The sequence below is a fragment of the Rhinolophus sinicus genome, chromosome 2 (genome assembly GCF_057876585.1).
Source record: "Rhinolophus sinicus isolate RSI-liver-muscle chromosome 2, RSI-T2T, whole genome shotgun sequence".
NCBI classification, from domain to species: Eukaryota; Metazoa; Chordata; class Mammalia; order Chiroptera; family Rhinolophidae; genus Rhinolophus; species Rhinolophus sinicus.
This window is the reverse complement of record NC_142502.1, coordinates 187,305,699-187,323,610: the sequence shown is the minus strand read 5'-3', so window position 1 is coordinate 187,323,610 and position 17,912 is coordinate 187,305,699. Positions and strand designations below refer to the sequence as shown.

General features: G+C 47.4%; 1 pseudogene; it reads right to left on the bottom strand.

Moving 5' to 3' along the window:
- Positions 1-4,375: 4,375 nt before the first annotated feature.
- LOC109461405 (MICOS complex subunit MIC27 pseudogene) lies at positions 4,376-5,623 on the bottom strand (annotated as a pseudogene).
- Positions 5,624-17,912: the final 12,289 nt, after the last annotated feature.

Below are 17,912 nucleotides of genomic sequence, written 5' to 3'. Positions count from 1 at the left end.
CTACCTTGAATCTTTATTTCCTGCAATGTTCTATTATTCCCAACTTAATAGTTTTGTTGTGAATGTACTCTCTACCTGGAATCACAGAACACCATACGGAACCTAACATCTCCATGTAAGTAAACCTTATTCCATCCTTTTTCAATACACAGTTATTCCAACTTTGCTTTTTGGGCTCGGAGAGGTTAGGTAATTTCCCCAAGTTTACACAAATAGCAAGACATGGGACCAAGTTTCAAGGCAGGTTTGTCCAACTGCAACATCTGGGAGTTTTAGGCACACCTCTCACCACCTAAGGAGAAGGGGCCAAAGGTCCAAATCATTACCTATTATTACTTCTCATGACAGGGCTATACAGAGAACACTCAGTATGGACGTGGATAGAGATAGGAACCTCTGGATTATTCCAGTGTGTGTGGCAGAGTGGAGAGCAGGCCTGGCAACATGTAAAAGCAGTGTACTTGTGGTGGACCTAGACCAGTCCCGCTGACCTTGAAGAAGCCAGCGGCCGCGTTGCTAATGGCCTGTGAAGTGGGTCACATGTCAGGGAGCTGGGAGCAGCCCATGGACCTCAGACCTTGACCCATGCAATTCAGCCTAGAGAGACTATGAAGTAGAGAACCCAGGTAGCCATGCCCAGTCTCCAAACCAACAGAATCCAAGCAATAATAAACGTCTTGCTTTAACCGCTGTTTGTAATCATTTGTTACACAGTAATAGAACACAAATAGTTTTGGCCCAGAGACAGAACAAAAATCCAGAGGAGACTTTCTGGAGGTTGTATCTTAACAGAAATATATTCTTTATACCATTTCCTGTGTCCCCACATGCCTTTTATACCAATGACTCTTGCGATTTCATTCCGTAAATATTTACTGAGCACACACCATGGTTCAGATACCGTCTTAGGAGCTTCAGTTGTAATGAGCAAAAGAGACCATGATTTGTGTCCTGTGGAGCTCAGGGCAGGTAGACAATGCAGGGATCACCATAGAGGTCTGCCTACCACCCCTACTTGGGTTCACATTTGAGCCAAAATTCTTCCAAGATGTATGACTTGGGGTAAGTGACTAGCTTCTCTGAGCTTCCTCATCTCTAAAGTGGTAACTACTTTACCTATCTTTCAGGATTTTTGAGAAGATTAAACCAGAAACATAAATGAGCTGTTTCCAACAAGGTCATTCCCTCAGTGGCGTTTCTGTTCCTCTTACCAGAAGAATTTATAGTCATCCGTGTGTGTGTGTGTGTGTGTGTGTGTGTGTGTGTGTGTGTGAAGCAGTAGCCTGAGCCATTCTTTCATATTAGCTAAAATATTCACAGCTGTCTTAGGGAGTTCTCTCTAGAAGCAGACCTGACTGCAGGATTTGTGTGAAAGCGATATATTAGGTTTGTTGCTTGGAAAAATCATTAGAGTTGTAGAGAAAGGGAAAAGGAAAGGGGAGGAAACTGAGGGAGAAAATACCAAGGAAAATACTGCGGGGCGTAACCTTAGTTTAATTCCACAAGGCAATGCTGCTAATAGCGCAGGTGACAGGTCCAAACAGTCCTGATTGGAGAAGAGGAGCACTGAGGAGGTATGTGCTCTGCACTCCCTGGCAGCTGATCACAGGCTGCTAGCACGGGAGGTGTTTTCAGACGCTCTACAGAGGGTGTCACGTGCTAAGGCAAATCAGTCTCCACAGCCGGAGGCGATGCTGGCCCAGAGAAGGGGGTGCTGGTGTGGGGACCGAAGTGCAGAGCGAGCCGGTGGGCACGAAACCATAACGGGGTGGGAGGAAGCAGGAGCCCTGGGGTGCCCACTGGAGCTGAGGCCGTCCTGCCACCCAGTGTGGGAACGGGAAGAGCCCGCAGCCTCCATAGAAGGGGATCGATCTCCTTCTGAGTAAATCCATGAGTGGTCACATGTCAAGGGTGAGCACAGAGATGGAATGCGGAGAAGACGTCATCAGAGGAGTAAGAAAAGGCCTACACCTTTGCCAGCACCCTGATGGCATCAAAGCTCTTCCTAAATATTATCCGAGTCCTCACGGTGGTCTTTGCAGTAGGTATTACTGGTACCTCAATTTCCCACACTAGGAAACTGAGGCTAAGATAAGCCCTGAAGCTTGCCTGAGGTCACTGCACATTCTAGAAGCCAAGCTAGAATCCAAGGCCTGGTCTCCTAAATCAGTTATTTTTTCCTACTAAAAATTCTAAGTGTTGAGCACAAATCGGGTAAGATTTTGAACATCAGGCATGCAAACATGAAGAGAATCCTTGCTGCAAAGTCTACAGGAAACCATTAAAAATGCCCGGGATTCATTATAGGGCCGAAAAGCGGTGTTCTGTGTTGCTGCCACACTGTCCTAACCATGTGATTGTCATAAACTCCGTGGAATGCATCTCACCAAGATTTGCTCCCAGGTTGGAAGAAGGTTGTAACCCCACCACCCTGCCTAGACGTCCTGGGCATAATTCTTTGTTAATCACCACACATATTATGTAACCTAAGGGACTCAGAGTGGGTGGGAAGATGCAGCATTTCTTTCGTAGCAAGTACAACACCTCAACAAGCTATTTGGATGCTATTTTAATCAGCCTCCAGCATTTTCAGTGAATGATTGCTGTGAGACACGTGCCAGACCAATACACTCTCCTTCGTTCATAAATCCTTTGCTTATAAGGCTGCCACACTCCTACAATGAGTTCATGTAAGAATCCTACAAGCTGGTGGCAGTCATAAGAAGAAGAACTACATAGGACCTGATGCTTCGACTGTAAAGCATCTAGAAAACAACTCCTTATGTTAGCTCATTTCAAAAAAGGCAGAATGTTATAATAAATATTTGCCCGAGGAAGCAAACATTTCTTGTGACTAAGCAGCCTTAGCGTTTGCATTCTTTCAACAAGTCTGTGCTGAGTACCTACGATGGATCAGAAGCTGGACAAGACAAAGAAGAGCCAGAAATGCGTGAGGCAGTTCTACCTTCAGCGAGACTATACACAGCCCCTGCGGAGAAGGGGGACGCATGGCCACAGAAAGCTGGGTCTTTAGGGCGGATAGGGAGACCGCCCACGGTGTGGTGGGAAACCAGGATGGGTTCCTACCCCAACCTGTACATTTAGGAGAATCTTGTGACCAGAGGGACCAGAGCTGAGTTTGAAAGGAAAAGTAGGCATTAACAAGTGAGAAGGAAGAAACATTGAGGTCAGCGAGATGGGGATTATGATTTTCCTCACTTCACAGATAAGGGAATGAGACTCAGAATCCTTCCCACGCATGAGTAACACATATTCCCAAGTTCAAAGGAGCGGCCCAGAGAGTCAGAGCCGGGCCCTGTACATCCGTGTGCCCAGAGATCAAACACGAGCTCCAGTCTCCAGGTGTGTGATAACAGTGAGGAAACAAACAGCATCCTCACAGCAGCAGCAGAGGCCGATCAACAGTGCAGAAATATCACCGACCTGTAACACAGGAGGAAATCTGAGGACTTAGCTTTAGGAGAGCTGGGGAACACAGGGCCCTCTTCACAGCGTTGCTGGCACACCTAAGAGAAGAGGTCCTTTCTGTGTACGCCTAAAAGGACACCACTGTGGCTTTGTAGGGTCACAGGTATGTCTCAACAGAAGAGACACTTCCGGGATCCCAGCAGCAGACCCTGGGCGGTGACTGTTTTAAGTGCTAGCGGAGAAACTGGACAAGGTACAGGGGAAGCAGGACGGGGGAGTGGAAGAAGCCCGGAGAAGTGGCAGCCTCGGCCTGGTCCCATGGGGGCGCTGGGGGTGCGTCTCACCCAGAGTGTTCCCATGTTCCTGCACCTGGTGGTTTCTGGCTCAGGGCTACTGGACAGGTCACGAGCTCCCAGGTGCTTTGTCTCCAGGTAGGCAAAGCAAGGTAGTACCAAAACAAGAGTTGCAGGCCGGGGCTATTAGATCAAATGCACAGTGAGGATGGGCGGGGGGATGCAGAATGGTAAGAAGAACGACCCCTGGGGATTTGAGCTGAGCACCAAAAATGTGTGCTACAAGGACGGCCCCAAATGGGAAGGGCTGCTCAGGAAGGGATCACGCTCCTCATCACAGGAGCTGATTCGTCAGCAGAAGCGGACAGTGTCCCCATTTTACAGATCAGGGTGCTGAGACACAGAGAACTCAAGTAACTTATCCAAGGACACACAGGGACTGTAGCAGGAATTCAAACCCAGACAGCTTGACTCCAGAGCTTTTGCTGTTGATCACGAAGCTAAGTCGCCAGACAAACCACAGCGATAGATGAAAACAGGTATGTGAAGTGTTTAGTAGAGCGCCCGGTACATTCACTTCCTTTACAAATCAAAGCAATTGTTAGTTTTTGTTTGTTAGTTTTTGTCATAAAATATGGATATTTTATTCCAGCTCTGGAAAATGAAAACAAAGGGGGGTGGTAGGGAACACATCCCACCACACACCATTCTTTTCAGCTGACATTAATTACAAAAAGCTAAAGCAAATATTTATGTGTATATGTATAAGTATTTATAGATACACATACATATTTTTTCAGATTGTAGTCTCATAAATGTTCATATATTTACTCTATTTTTTTTTATAAACACCCTTAAAAGTTATCAAATCTATCCTAATATTACTACCTCTGCCTCTTCACCAATCATTTGATATAGTTTGGATTATATTCATTGTTTGTGATTTAATCACTTAAGTGATTGGTCAAACTATACATTAGGAGATTAGGGGAAAACTTGCTTTACATTATACTCTATGCAACAGAGTTACCAATTACATGATTTTTTTCATCATCATTTGCAGCTTCCCACATCGTGTAGCACTCTATGCAGGCGATGTCAGCTTCTGGTGCTGTACATATCTGCATCTTCTGGATGGGACTGCGTGATCCATGAGCTTGGGGTCAGGCACACACTGTGTAGCACCTGTGGTGGATTCTGATTTGGTCTTTGTTGCAGAGCTGAGTTCTGTTGGCAAAATCCCTGGGTATTTCAGGTCTTGTGTTGTTTTTGCAGGTATTTCTATTTCAGCAGAGCTTCCTAGCTTAGATTTTTCTTTAGGTTCAGGAAGTGACTGTTTTTTGTTGTTTTTTGTCCACAATGATTTAACTGCTTCATAAATTTGCTGGCTTGTAGCATATGCTTTTTCCCCAGTTACCTTTGCAATTATTACTGACTGAACTGGGTAACAAACAGTTTCTCCTAAAGTGGCCAGTCCCAGTTGATAAACAATTTTCTTAAATCTAGAACCTTATCTTGCTGAAACCAAGCCTGCCAATCCTGAAACTGTCATCACTCCAATTTTCGGAAGAAAATCTTGTGGTGGATTCTTCAGATAAACATACGTATCTTTTCCAAATTGTACTGTATCCAATTATCCCATTTTTCACAAAGACATAAACACCCTTGCACCAGCCAATATAACGACCAGTTGTAGTGCGGATGGAAGCAAAGTCCGTTTGCAAATGACCAGGCTTCTCTTCAACATATTTAGACTGGAGAGGTGGTGCAGTATATATGGGGAGCTGCTCTGGTCACCAGCTGCTTTTTGGATTTCTCTTCTTTGGCTGCACGCACACTCATAGGGCCACACATCAGACCTGCAGGCATGCTGTCAGCTTTTCCATCCTAATGGCTGCCATGTCCGTGACCCTCTCTGCTCAACTTTTCCTACGGAGAGCGGAGAAGTATTGTTAGTTCTAAGCAGGCAAGATTCTAGGAGTTTGAAGAAGAAACCTCAACATACCGAGAGCATTTAATTCATTTACTTACACAATTCTCTCATCACCATGGAGTCCCAGGCACCATCCTCAGCGCTGCCAATGGTGGTGTGCAGAGCCAGCTTTCTGACTGGCCCCATGCAGCGAATTCGATTTTCAACACCTTCTCCCATTTGAATTCTGACATACCAAGAAAGATGAATTAGAGAAAAGCTTAAAGTAACGAGCTTTAAGGAATATGATCCATTTAAAAGGGTTGGATTAATCTGGAAGTTATCACGTGAGGCAGGACCAGAAAAACCCAGTGATATTTACTCAATTTATGAATCACGGTATCAAAGGTAAATGTTAACTAAGACAATGAACATTTTAATCCAGTTTTCTTACCTGCACGACCGACGCACTATGGCAGGATGACAGATAGGAAGGGAAAACAAGCATCCAAAGGGGTGTCACATGGAGGGCTGAGTCCTTGTTGATGTTACATCAGGAGAGATGAACAGAAGCCAAAGACTTTAACAATAGGACGGACAACTCTGAGACGGCAAAAAGGATCATTGTTCGCAATGTGTTGGATGGGGGTTTGACCACATTACTTTTAGGGTAACTTTGCATTCTAAAATTACACACACACAAACACGAAAGGTCGGACAATTAAGTTAGTGAACTTTCCACTAGTAAGCGCACGGTGGAACGTCCACGAACTTAATCATCTGACATTTTTTCGCGTGCGCGCGCGCGTGCGTGTGTGTGTGTGTGTGTGTGTGTAATTTTAGAATTTTATACACACACACACACACACATTTTAATGGCTTTCAAGAGCAGAATTTCTTTTTCACGTCTTCCTGGGCACCTACGTCACATACGGCACTTTCAGAGTCACAAAGGCGAGCTGTCAGGGGAAAGATGGGAGGGCCAATGGTAACTTTGGCCTGAAGCTCCATTTGTTTGGACGCCATGTTGGCCACCTTCTCGGGTCTTAGGTCACCCCCAGGAAAGGATGACGTTTCATTGCTGTTGGTAGGTAAGTGATGAGCAGCTGACATTGAAGGTCCTTTGTTTCATTTTCTCTGTCAGTATATTTGTAAAACTTGAGTTTTGCTGTCTTTCGTGATTTATATTCTGTCCAGGTGGATCTCACTGAAGCTTCTAAACACGGCACCCTCGCTCACTCCTCCAGGGCTTTCCACGGCTGCTCCTTCTGCTTACGATGCCCTCGGGCCATCCTTCTCTTGCTTAACTCTTCCCTTTAAAATCCATTCAAGGGTTGCTTCTGACCTTCTCCCCCCTCAATGTCAATGTCATGCTGCTGTCCTGGGCTTTCTCAGCCCCTGCACTGCTGCTCTCAGAGCAGCCATCGCTCTGGATTATACGTGTCTATCTGCCTGTCTCCCCCACCAGACAGAGGCATGTCCTTTGATCTGCGTGACTCCGGCACCCAGCTCAAAGTGGGCACAGATATATGCTTGTCAACCTAGTGAGTGATGAGTACTTTCCCTCCCCACTCCTAGTCCCAACATCAGCTTACAGCATAGCATCCATGGGGGGTGGGGAGATCTGTTACTGCCACCCAGGAATGCCTGCTGCAGCACCCAAATGACAAGATCCCAAGGAAAGGGAATGCTTACATGGGGTTTTCTGAATCCACAGAAACACGTAGATGTTTGAGGATTTGAGCACTTTACGTCTGCTGTCGAGCTATTTGGGAAGCTGCAACCCAGGTACAGAACCACGTTGGATTTTATGAAATCATTCTGTTGGTTCTATTTATAGTTCACTAAGCACCTGATACACATCAAGTATTGCACTGAAATCCATTCAGGCAGATATTTTCATCCTAGATGAGGCAGCCCCTTTGGTCTGGACCTCCCAGGTTGGACAGCACTGTCTCCACGGGCTGGCACGCGTCACTATTCAAGGGCTCAGTCCTCGTTTCTAGGAGACACCAGAGCACAATATCCACTGGAATTGTTTAACTTCAACAATTTCAGAAACCAATCTTAATGGTGCATTGAGGCCCTTTCATTGTCTTGGTTCACTAGTTATAAGTGGATTTCAATATGCATTTAATCAAAATACCCAGCTGCATTCATTTAGAAACAGCCCCACAAAAAGCAACTAAGTGGACCCCTTACCTCCCTGCTAAGAAAATGCAGGAGAGATTTCACTAGAATTTAATTTCACAGAAAACTAAAAGCCCCTGGAATCAGCTATTTGTGATATAAATTTTAACTCTGTCTGTTTTGTAACAAAGGTAATGAATAAACTAGTACATTTAAACAGATGAGAGACAAGGCTGAGGGAGAGGACAGGCGATGGGCCATCAGACCTCACGTACCTCAGGTTCCTGTGGGTCCCTGTGCACTGCAAATCCTCACAGCTGACTCCAAAAGTCAACCACATGGAATGCAGTCACCCTCCCATCAGAAGCAGCAAGACTCACTAGACAGAGTTGAGGTTTTGCAGTTAGATTTACAAGTTAAATGACCTTGGAAAATTATTTTCTCAAGCCTTCCTCATGTTCATCTTTAAAGCACAGATAGCGAAGCCTACTACATAGGATGTGTTATGGATTGAACTGTGTCCCTAAAACACTTGTATGTTGAGACCCTAGTCATATGCTGAAGTTCCCCCAATACCTCCAAATGTGGCTTTTTCTGGACATAGTCTTATAGGCTCATCACAGATGTAGTTACTTAACATGAGGTCATTACACAGGAGATGGACCTCTAATCCACTATGGCTGGTGTTCTTATAAAGAGCAGGTATTTGAACACAGGCACACACAGGGAGAAAGCCACATGAACATGAAGGCAGAGATCGGAATGATGTGTCTTCACAGCCCAGGACCCAAGGATTTCCCAAGATTCCAGCAAAGGGCCAGAAGCTAGGATTCAGGCACGAACCAGATTCTTCCGCACAGCCTCAGAAGGGACCAACACTGCTGACACTCTGCTCCCGACCTCTGGCCTCCAGAATTGTGAGACAATGCATTTCTGTTGTTTAAGCCCCCAGTCCGTGGTATTTTGTTACAGCGGCCTAGGGAGCTAACACAGGGTCATTCTTAGATGGTGTGGGATGGTGTCTGTAGAAGCATCGAGCTCTGGACCTGGGGAATGGTAGGTGTTTATAGAGATCAGGCCCTGTCCCTTTGTTCTGGCCGAGACATGGGTCACGTGTGGGAAACAGAAGAGGAGAAGAATCCAGCTGGAGTAAGCTGGGTATCAACACACGCATTAAATAAATGAGTTATTCTGCAAATAAGGATTGAACGCTTCTTATTGGCTTGTGTGGCTGGTTGTCTGGGACAGTCCTTTTATTGTTTTCCTGTAAGAAATGCATGTAATTTTCATCAGATTTTCTTAATTCCAGAAAAAGTCTCTTGAAAGTTGCTTTTTGTTGGGCAGGCATGAGGAGTGTAGGAGTGTTATGAGGTCATGTGACACTTGGAAAGGGTTTCCTGTCACAGGGTCCCCCTCTGTCTGCACAGCTGGCCATCAAGGAGTGGGTACAATTCCATATGAGTGAGGAAGACGTCTGGGAGGTAAAGGATTGAGACTCAGACCCTTTTCATTTTGTGGATCAATATTGTCAGATCCATTCTGATGGACCAAGAAGGCCCTGACAAAGGTCTCAGGCAGAAAGGGATGCAAGGGCCCTGGAGTGTAAATCGCCATGAGGGATGGAGGCTGGTGACGAGCAGAGCTCCGCACCACATGGGGAGAAGCTAGGACCATGTACACATGTGGTGGCAGAGGCTGGAGACCCCCCATACATAACCTCTCCCATCTGACAGGCTGCTTTGGCAATGAGGGCCTGGCCTACATGTGGACCACCGAGGGAGCTGATGAGTCAGGACCCGGTCAATTATGTGGGCCCCGTTTCAAACGTCGCCCTGTGGGACAACAACAGGGCACAGAAACCAGGGTCTGGCAAAGGACTGACACATCGTGCAGAAATTTTGCTATTTGCCAAAAGCAGGGAACAATGATGCCAAGGTTCACTTCCTCCTCTTAGTGGCAGCTTGCTTTTCTGCTCCTTGACCAGAGTTTTCGTGGCAACTACCAGGCACCTAGTGATGACCACATTGTCTATTTTTCATACCTTCCCTTCTTGTGCATCTTCCTTTCACTGACAGTGAGGTCAGGCTGGTGGCAAACTGGAAATGTACAGCAGAATCGTCACAAATGGGAATACCCACCCATCCAGCAATCTTAATACAAAGATGTTAATTAATGGTACAACTTAAGGAGTGAAAACTAAAATGGAAATAAGTCATATGTCCCCCATTAAGAAATCGCATAAGTAAATAATGTACCAGGCACTATGACATTATGCCGTTGGTGACAGAGCGGTGGCCCAGCAGGGTCAGCAAATGGCAGCCAAACATGGCCGCTCCTACTGCCTGTGCCCTCAGGTTCTCAAAACTGTGCGTGGTTTTCACCTTTTTAAATCATTTTTAAAAAAAATTAAAAGAAGAGTAATGTTTGATGTGACGTGACAATATTCATAGGTGAACGTTTGGGGACACAGCCATGCCTGGTTTTTCCATCACTTCTAAATCTACTTTCATGTTGCAATAGCAGTTGCAACAGAGCCTGAAACAGTCGTTCCCTGGCCCGTGACAGACAAGGTTAGCCCACCTCTGTAGTAGAAGAAGCAGCACCTGGGAAATTACATTTTCAATGAAAAAGTAGGTAACAACGCAGTATGAGAGTTAAGACCCATGTTTGGAATATAGACCACGTGAGGTGGGGGGAGGAGGGACATTGGGAAAACTTTAGTGTTTAATCATTAGACTGTGGGACTAGTGGTTATTTGACTCAATCGTCACCACAATTGTCGTATTAATATTCCTATCACTACTATAATGTTCACCTGTAGTTTCCAACTTTTCTGTAATTAATGTACATTGTTCTTAGTAAGATTAAGTGATTATTGAAAGAGAAATCACTTTTCCTCACACAAAGGTTAGACTCCCACCCTTCGTATTTGTCCCAAGACCTTTCTTAGAGACCCAAAGAAGACTGCATTACACACAGACCGCTGTATACGACCTCCTCTGTTTTTCTTTAAATTGTCTGGTCCTGTGGTGCCATGCAGACAGAGGACCAATTCTCTTGGCAACGTATGAAAGTTACTAAGTTTCCATAACATTTGAGGTAGTATGGAGTGGCCAGTTTTAAAGTGTTCACTAATAAAATGTTATGAAAGTTTAGAACAAAAAGGCGGGTCAGTCGACTGAGCAGGAGGTCACAGGACTCCATGGGGACAGCATGCTTCTCGGGCCTGTGAGACACCGGGGCAAAAACATGTCCAGGGGACTCAGCTTCTGTGAGCCTCTAATGGCTTTAGCCAGGCATGGAGGGGGTGAGACCTGACAGGAGCAAGGGGACTTGCCCCTCCAGCTGCCCTGAGGACGAGGGAGGGGATCCCTCAGGGGGAGAACTGCAGCCTTCCCTTCTGTCCCCGACAGCCATGCTGCTCTCAGTGCAGGGACCTCAGGGAAGCATTATGTGCTCAGTAGAGAGAATATGGCTTTACAGGCATTGAAGTCATGACATGCCATGGATTGTGTAACAGCAGCTGAATGAAATAAGGAATGTGAAATAGTTTGCCTAGTGCTGGTAAGACACCCAGCAATGAAAGAAATAAAACAGCCCAGGTGACTGTCTGTTCTGGTTGGAATAGGTATAATAACAGCCCCTCCAGTTGGGGAACCAAAGCTGACAGGTGCTGATTCTATCGCCTACTGACTTGCAAGCCTGGGCATCAAACATTCTGCACTTAAATGGAGTTTCCTGGTTTGCATCACAGACGTATCTAGCTTCCTCTGAATAGTTTTGTTGGGGAGATGAAGTGAGAAAGAATACAGATGTCAAACACTTCATAGCCTGCCGAGGACAGAGGAATACAGGCAGTCACCTTTATCACCGATTCTTACAGCAACCTGCAAGACATCGCTAGGGTCATTTCCAGATCAGAAAACGATATCTGAAAGGTTTGCTGTCTTTCCCAGGCAGTACAGATGAGAAAAGGAGAAGCTGGGGTTCAAACCTCGTTTTCGGAGCCCAAGCGTGGCTTCCTCCAGCCCTGCGTTTCTCCGACTTTCCTGTGCAGACGATCACTTGGGATCTTGTTAAAGTGCAGATTCTGACCCAGTAGGACAGGGGTGCAGCCTGAAAACCCACGTTTCTAATAAGCAATGAGGGGAGGTCAGTGCTGCCAGTCTGTGGAGTACACGTCAAGCAGTGGGGTTCTAGAGCTTTCTGCCTTCTGATCAGGCACACTGCCCCGAAGGGGCGAGTGGGCAGAGCAAATCTGAGAGAGGGGCGAATAACCACTGAAGTTGATTTAGAAGAAAAAGAACAGGGAGGAGATGGAAGAGGAGAAACAGTCACATCTGAAAGCAATCAGGCTCTAGAGACGGAGAGGAAGAAACACACTGGTCTGGCCTCCATGCTCAGAGCCACACGCGTTTGTGGGGCAGCTCACCGGCATCCAGTCCTTCACATGTGTGTCAGAAACCTACACAAAACAACACAATTCTGCCTTCGTCTCTATGTGGTAGAAGATGTAAGAAGTAGTATTCTCCTTTCTGCCCCCGTCTCCGACTCCCTGACTTCTCAAAGAACAGCCATGTGTCTGAGTGAAAAGGTCACTCACTGGTTCCGAGCAGGATGACAAGCTGGCAGGTCTGAACTAAGTTATTTCCAGGGCCCTGGTCTCAGGTGCAGGCTTTGTAGTCAGACAAACATGGGGTTCGCATCCAGGCTCTGGTGGTGTTCGGACTCCTCTTCTGTGAAACACAAATGATTTTATTCACCAAGTTTTCCTGGAGGTCAAAATGGGTTAATATGTGTAAAGCATTAGAGCAAGTCGTGGCATGGAATAGGCTCTTAGCACGAATGCTGGCACTCACGTGGGTAGAGACAGTGACCCTTGTGCCTGGACGGGTCACAAAACAATCCTTCACCATCCTCAGGGCTCACAAGGTGCCAGGTGCTAGACCAGTAATTCTCATGTATTCTCCCCCACCCCTGAGAGGCAATGTATTATTCTGTTTTACAGATGAAGAAACTGAGGCATGGAGGGTTTGAGTCAGCTGCCCGAGTCACCCAGCTCACACGTGGGATGACAGGTATTGGAACAGGGAGACCTGGCTTCAGAGCCTCACTCTTGTCCTTTCATTTCTGCTGGTTATTGCCGCTGTCCTTGGGGGTTCGAGGAAGTTCCCTGGGTAAAATCCCAAAAAGCCAATTATTTTTAACTTGTGTGTAGAGGTGACCAGAGCTGTTCCTAAAGAGGTGACATTTATCATTACAGTCACCCTGAGAACGCACAGCAGGACAGATCCATGTCCTGAGACCAGCCGTGAATGACGCTTCTTTGTGTGGCGTGCAGTCACAGCCTGTCCCCACTGCTGTCAGAACTGATTAAGCCAAACACATCATCAGAAACGCCATTCAAAGACTTCTGTAATTGACGGTATGACGGGAGTTACACAGAAGCAACTGAATTAGCAAATCTGCCCAACCCTCCCGAACAAAGAGCCTCAGAAGGAAATGAGTTAATTATGCATATGCTGTCCAGACCAGGAACAGGGTGTGAAACAAACCAAGATGTCGCTTCATTATAGGGAGAAGTGGCACTTCCCTTGGAGGTCAGAGAACTGAGAAAGTAGGTGGGATCAGAGAGGTCCTATAGCCAACCCCTTCCGTTCTCAGTCACCAGAGTGAGGAGACGAACAACCAACCACCTTGCCTCCTGAAACTCAAATAATACTGTCTCATTGTGGCCCCTGAACCAAGCACGGTGACAAATGCATGGTAAGGGCTCACTGCATGTTGAAATGAACAGATGAAAGTAGAAACAACAGCTGTCATTCAAGGAGCAGCAACTATGTGCTAGTCATATGTCGGGATCTTTCCCATCATTTCTCATTGTTAATTCTCAGAAATATCCTGCAATGCATTGTTGAGTTTGTCAGAAGGGAACCAAGGTACAGCAGATTCACTAAATAGACCAAGATCCCAAGCTAGCGACAGGCAGTGTGCCCAGAGCCGAAGCCCCCTGCGTTCTCTCCACTCTGCTGCTTTCTCTCTGGTGATAAGCTCAGGGTGTCTCTTGCTGCTCTAGGGGCATGTTCCTGCAGGAGCCTCCAAGGGCGGTTGCTGGATCTGCTGCCACAGTGAGAACAACCACTGGCCACCAAAGAATGCATGTTCCTTCTACAGATAGGAGTTTCCATCCCATTCAGGCCAAACATGCCCAGTCCAGACCCTCACTGGACTTGGCTTTCGAGCCATCAGAGACCCCTGTGTTATTACACCCAGCCTACTCCCCATGATGGCACGTGGACAAGTTGTATCTGCAGAGACATGCTTAGAACCCTTGCACCAGCTAGCTGGGTGTCATGCAGGGTCTCTGGTCCCCCGCCCCACATAAGAACACAGGACATGGTGAGGCCAAAAAGGAACACCCACAGAGCCATAGGTAGGGGAGTCATACCACGATATTCTTACTGGCGGCTGGGTTGGAGATACCGGAAGCAGGAGCCACACGATCCACAATCTGCCGTCCGCTTCTCTGCCAACCAACCAACCCACCCACCCACCCTATTTGCTAGCTGCAATCCTCGCTCGCTAGGTCAGCCACAGCAGTTATATTGGTGGCCAATGGCTAACTAGTTACAGCTGATGGCCAACTAGATTCAGATGATGGCCATCTACTACCCGAGCCAGCACCTTTCCATGTGAGGCCGAGAGCCTGGAAACTGCTCTGTGCGACTCTGTCCCCACACTGGGTTTCCTCAGTTGTTCTCAGCAGCATTTCAAACAAAGTCTTACCCGAGACGAAACAACCTCTTATTTGCTTAGGTGTTGGAAGAGGCTGTGATTTCCATCCTAAACCCTTTACCAAGTCCCTAGAGACCAGCCTTTACGACAAAAAGCTGTCCACGCTTTTGTCTCACAGGGGTCAGATCTGTCTCCAGCATATCTTCAAAGGTTAATCACATGGAAATGGTTATGCCACTGTGTCTGAGCCTGTCAATGATATATCAGATCATAAAAAGAGAACAGGACAACTGATGTCCAACTGCTTCTGAGAACCCAGGTGCTGAAAGGATAACCAGCTGACCTCCCTCTCACATAAGACTGTGGCAGAGTTTTAAAATGCACTGTAACATGGGAGCGATACAGAGGCCCTGAGAAGCAGTCTACTGTAATTATCACAGTGTGACATGTGAGGGAAACATGAGCCTTAAATCAGAGAGGTCAGTCTGTGAATCCCAGGTTTACCATATTCCTGTGCGACTTTGGGTAAAATGCTTACCTCTTTATGCCCCAGTCTCCTCAGCTGGCTGGTGGGGGCGAATGCCACCTGTCGTGCGGGAGATCCTGCTCACAGCACCATTTGTCATGCCGGGAGGCCTGCAGGGTGCCAGGCGGGGTCTCTGCTCCCGCTCCCCACACAAGAACGCAGGATATGGTGAGGCCAAAAAGGAACACCCACGGAGCCATAGATGGGGGAGTCATACCACTATATTCTCGCTGGTGGCTGGGTTGGAGACACAGGAAACAGGAGCCACACAATTCTCAACCCTCATTGCTCCGCTTGCAGGCTCAGCCACCATCTTCTTGCTAACCACCATTTTTTCTCTCTTTCTCCTCCTCTCGCGTAGCCACAGCAGTTATATTGTGGCCAATGGCTCACTGGTTACAGCTGACGGCCAACTAGCCACAGCTGATGGCCATGCAATCACAGTTGATGGCCATTTACTACCTGAGCCAGCACCTGTCTATGTGAGGCCGAGAGCCTGGAAACTACTTTCTGGGGCTCTGCCCCCACACCACCACTCCCAAGGGGTTTGGCGAGTACAGGGCCCCATTTCTGTCTGGCTGATCCCTGCGTACACAGCACCTTGCTCAGCACCCGACACACACTGGAGGCTAAAGCACGCGTCCGGGTGGATCACACGTGGGAGAGCCTGGCTGACACACTGTGGGGTCGGAGCCCCAGAGAGCAGTTTCCAGGCTCTCGGCCTCACGTGGAAAGGTGCTGGCTCGGCAGTAGATGGCCATCAGCTGTGGCTAGTTGGCCATCAGCTGTAACCCTTGAGCCATTGGCCACTGATATAACTGCCACGGCTGCGCTGGGGAGTGGAGTGGAGAGTCGTCGGTCGGTTGGCAGAAAAGCAGACAGCAGGTCGCACGTCATGTGAATCCAGCCTCCAGTGAGACTATAGTGGTATGACTCCCCTACCTATGGCTCCGTGGGTGTTCCTTTTTGGCCTAGCCACATCCTGCGTTCTTATGTGGGGAGCGGGAGCAGAGACCCCGCAGGCCGCCCTGCGTGACACACACAGTATGCGCTCAGAAATGTCAGCGTCCTTTCCAGTAAACGACTCCTCTAGTCACAGGACAAGTCATCGAGGCCAAAATCTGACCTGATTCCTGCTTCAGCGCTCCTTGCCTGATGAATTTAGGATGGAGGAAAACGGGCTGGGGAATAGGTGAAGGGCTCACAGCTGGAAGAAATTATGCTCCCTTTGCCTGGGGTAAACTTGAACCATGACTTCCCATTATTCTGAGATGAGAGAAATAACCCAAGTCAAATGTTTCCTTGCCCCAACTCCACCCATCGCAGGAGGGAAACCTGTGGGCAGAGCTGACCACCTCTGACTAATTCACCCCAGGTGCCCAACACCATGGGTCACGGCATGCCTGTTCATCATCAAAGCCCAACTCATAAACAGGAATGAGCTTCTCAAAGGTAAATAAGAGAGCAGATACCTACTGAAAAGTCGAAGATGACATGTGCATCCTTTTATCCTTACACTTCACCTGTCAGTGACAAGCAGTGACATTTTAGGTACATTGCCAGTCCCTGCAGAGCCCTGCCATTGCTTGACTTCTGGGGCCTTGCAGCCCAGGTTCCAGGCAGCTGTACCAAACCATCTCCCATGGTGGACCCCATCCATGAAACAAGCTCAGCGGCTCCCCATGCTCAGGGGCTCCAAGCTGTTAGCCCTCTTTAGTGGCTCCTTCCTCCGTGCTCCCACAAGACTGGGTTTGCTCACAGACCCAGGTACATATGTGCTTCTGTATCAGATCAGAACTCTACATATGTGCCTTAATGTCCCCCACCCTTTCCCCAAATCACAGCCACACGTAAAGTGGTGTGACCTGCTCGGTGCCCCATCTGGATTTATGCTGGGTGTACACGTCTGTCTCTGTCCACAGTCCCTTCTCGGGTTCTGTTTCTTCTAAAATCACAAGCCCTAGTCTAGCCATCAAAAAATCTCACTGTGAGCCCCTTTCTGTAAGCTTTCTACTTCACCTCACACCTTACCTGATTAGTTTGTCTTGGGGCAGAACCATGAACACATATGGCATAGACGCCCCTCACCTCACACACACACACACACACACACACACACCCTGGTGTCTTCTTAACTCTTCATCCTCCTAGCTAGCTGGTCTGAAGTTCAGAAAAATGAAAATATTCAGTAGAATATAGTTGAATCCAAACTTTGTCCCCTCTGGATAGGTTGACCAAATAATAAACTTATCATCAATACAAAGACATTTTTGTGAGTGAAAAGGGACATTACAATGTTAATAAGAAAACAGGCATGAACTGTCACTTTCCTAGAAAAACAGAATGTGCCACCACACAAATGCTAGCATAAGCTGAAGCTGAGGTAAGTTTTCCCAGAATTTGCAGGTAGAAAACACTGAGGAAATTGTGGGAAATGAGAGTTTAAGTGGATACAGCGATCCCAGGCTGTCCTCCCGGGCTGCGGTGAGAGGCGTGGAGTGCTCAGATGTCCTCTAATGGCCATCTTGTTCCCGGATCCTGGGCTCCTGCTCCAGAAAGCGAGGGAATAAAGGAAGAAGAGCCAAATAATAAAACCTGAGTGAGCTAGCAAGACGATGTGAAATGGCTTATCTTGTGCTCATGAGATGAGAGAGGTACACGTGAGCATCAAAAACATCCATCTGGAAAAGGTAGGTGGCCCTTGATGGAGCCAAGAATAAGCCCATCAAAATGAGCAAGCATCGGGCAGCTGGATGGCTCAGTTGGTTGGAGCACGAACTCTGAACAACAAGGCTGCCGGTTCAATTCCAATGGGATGGTGGGCTGCACCCCCTGCAACTCAGGATTGAAAATGGTGACTGGACTTGGATCTGAGCTGCGCCCTCCA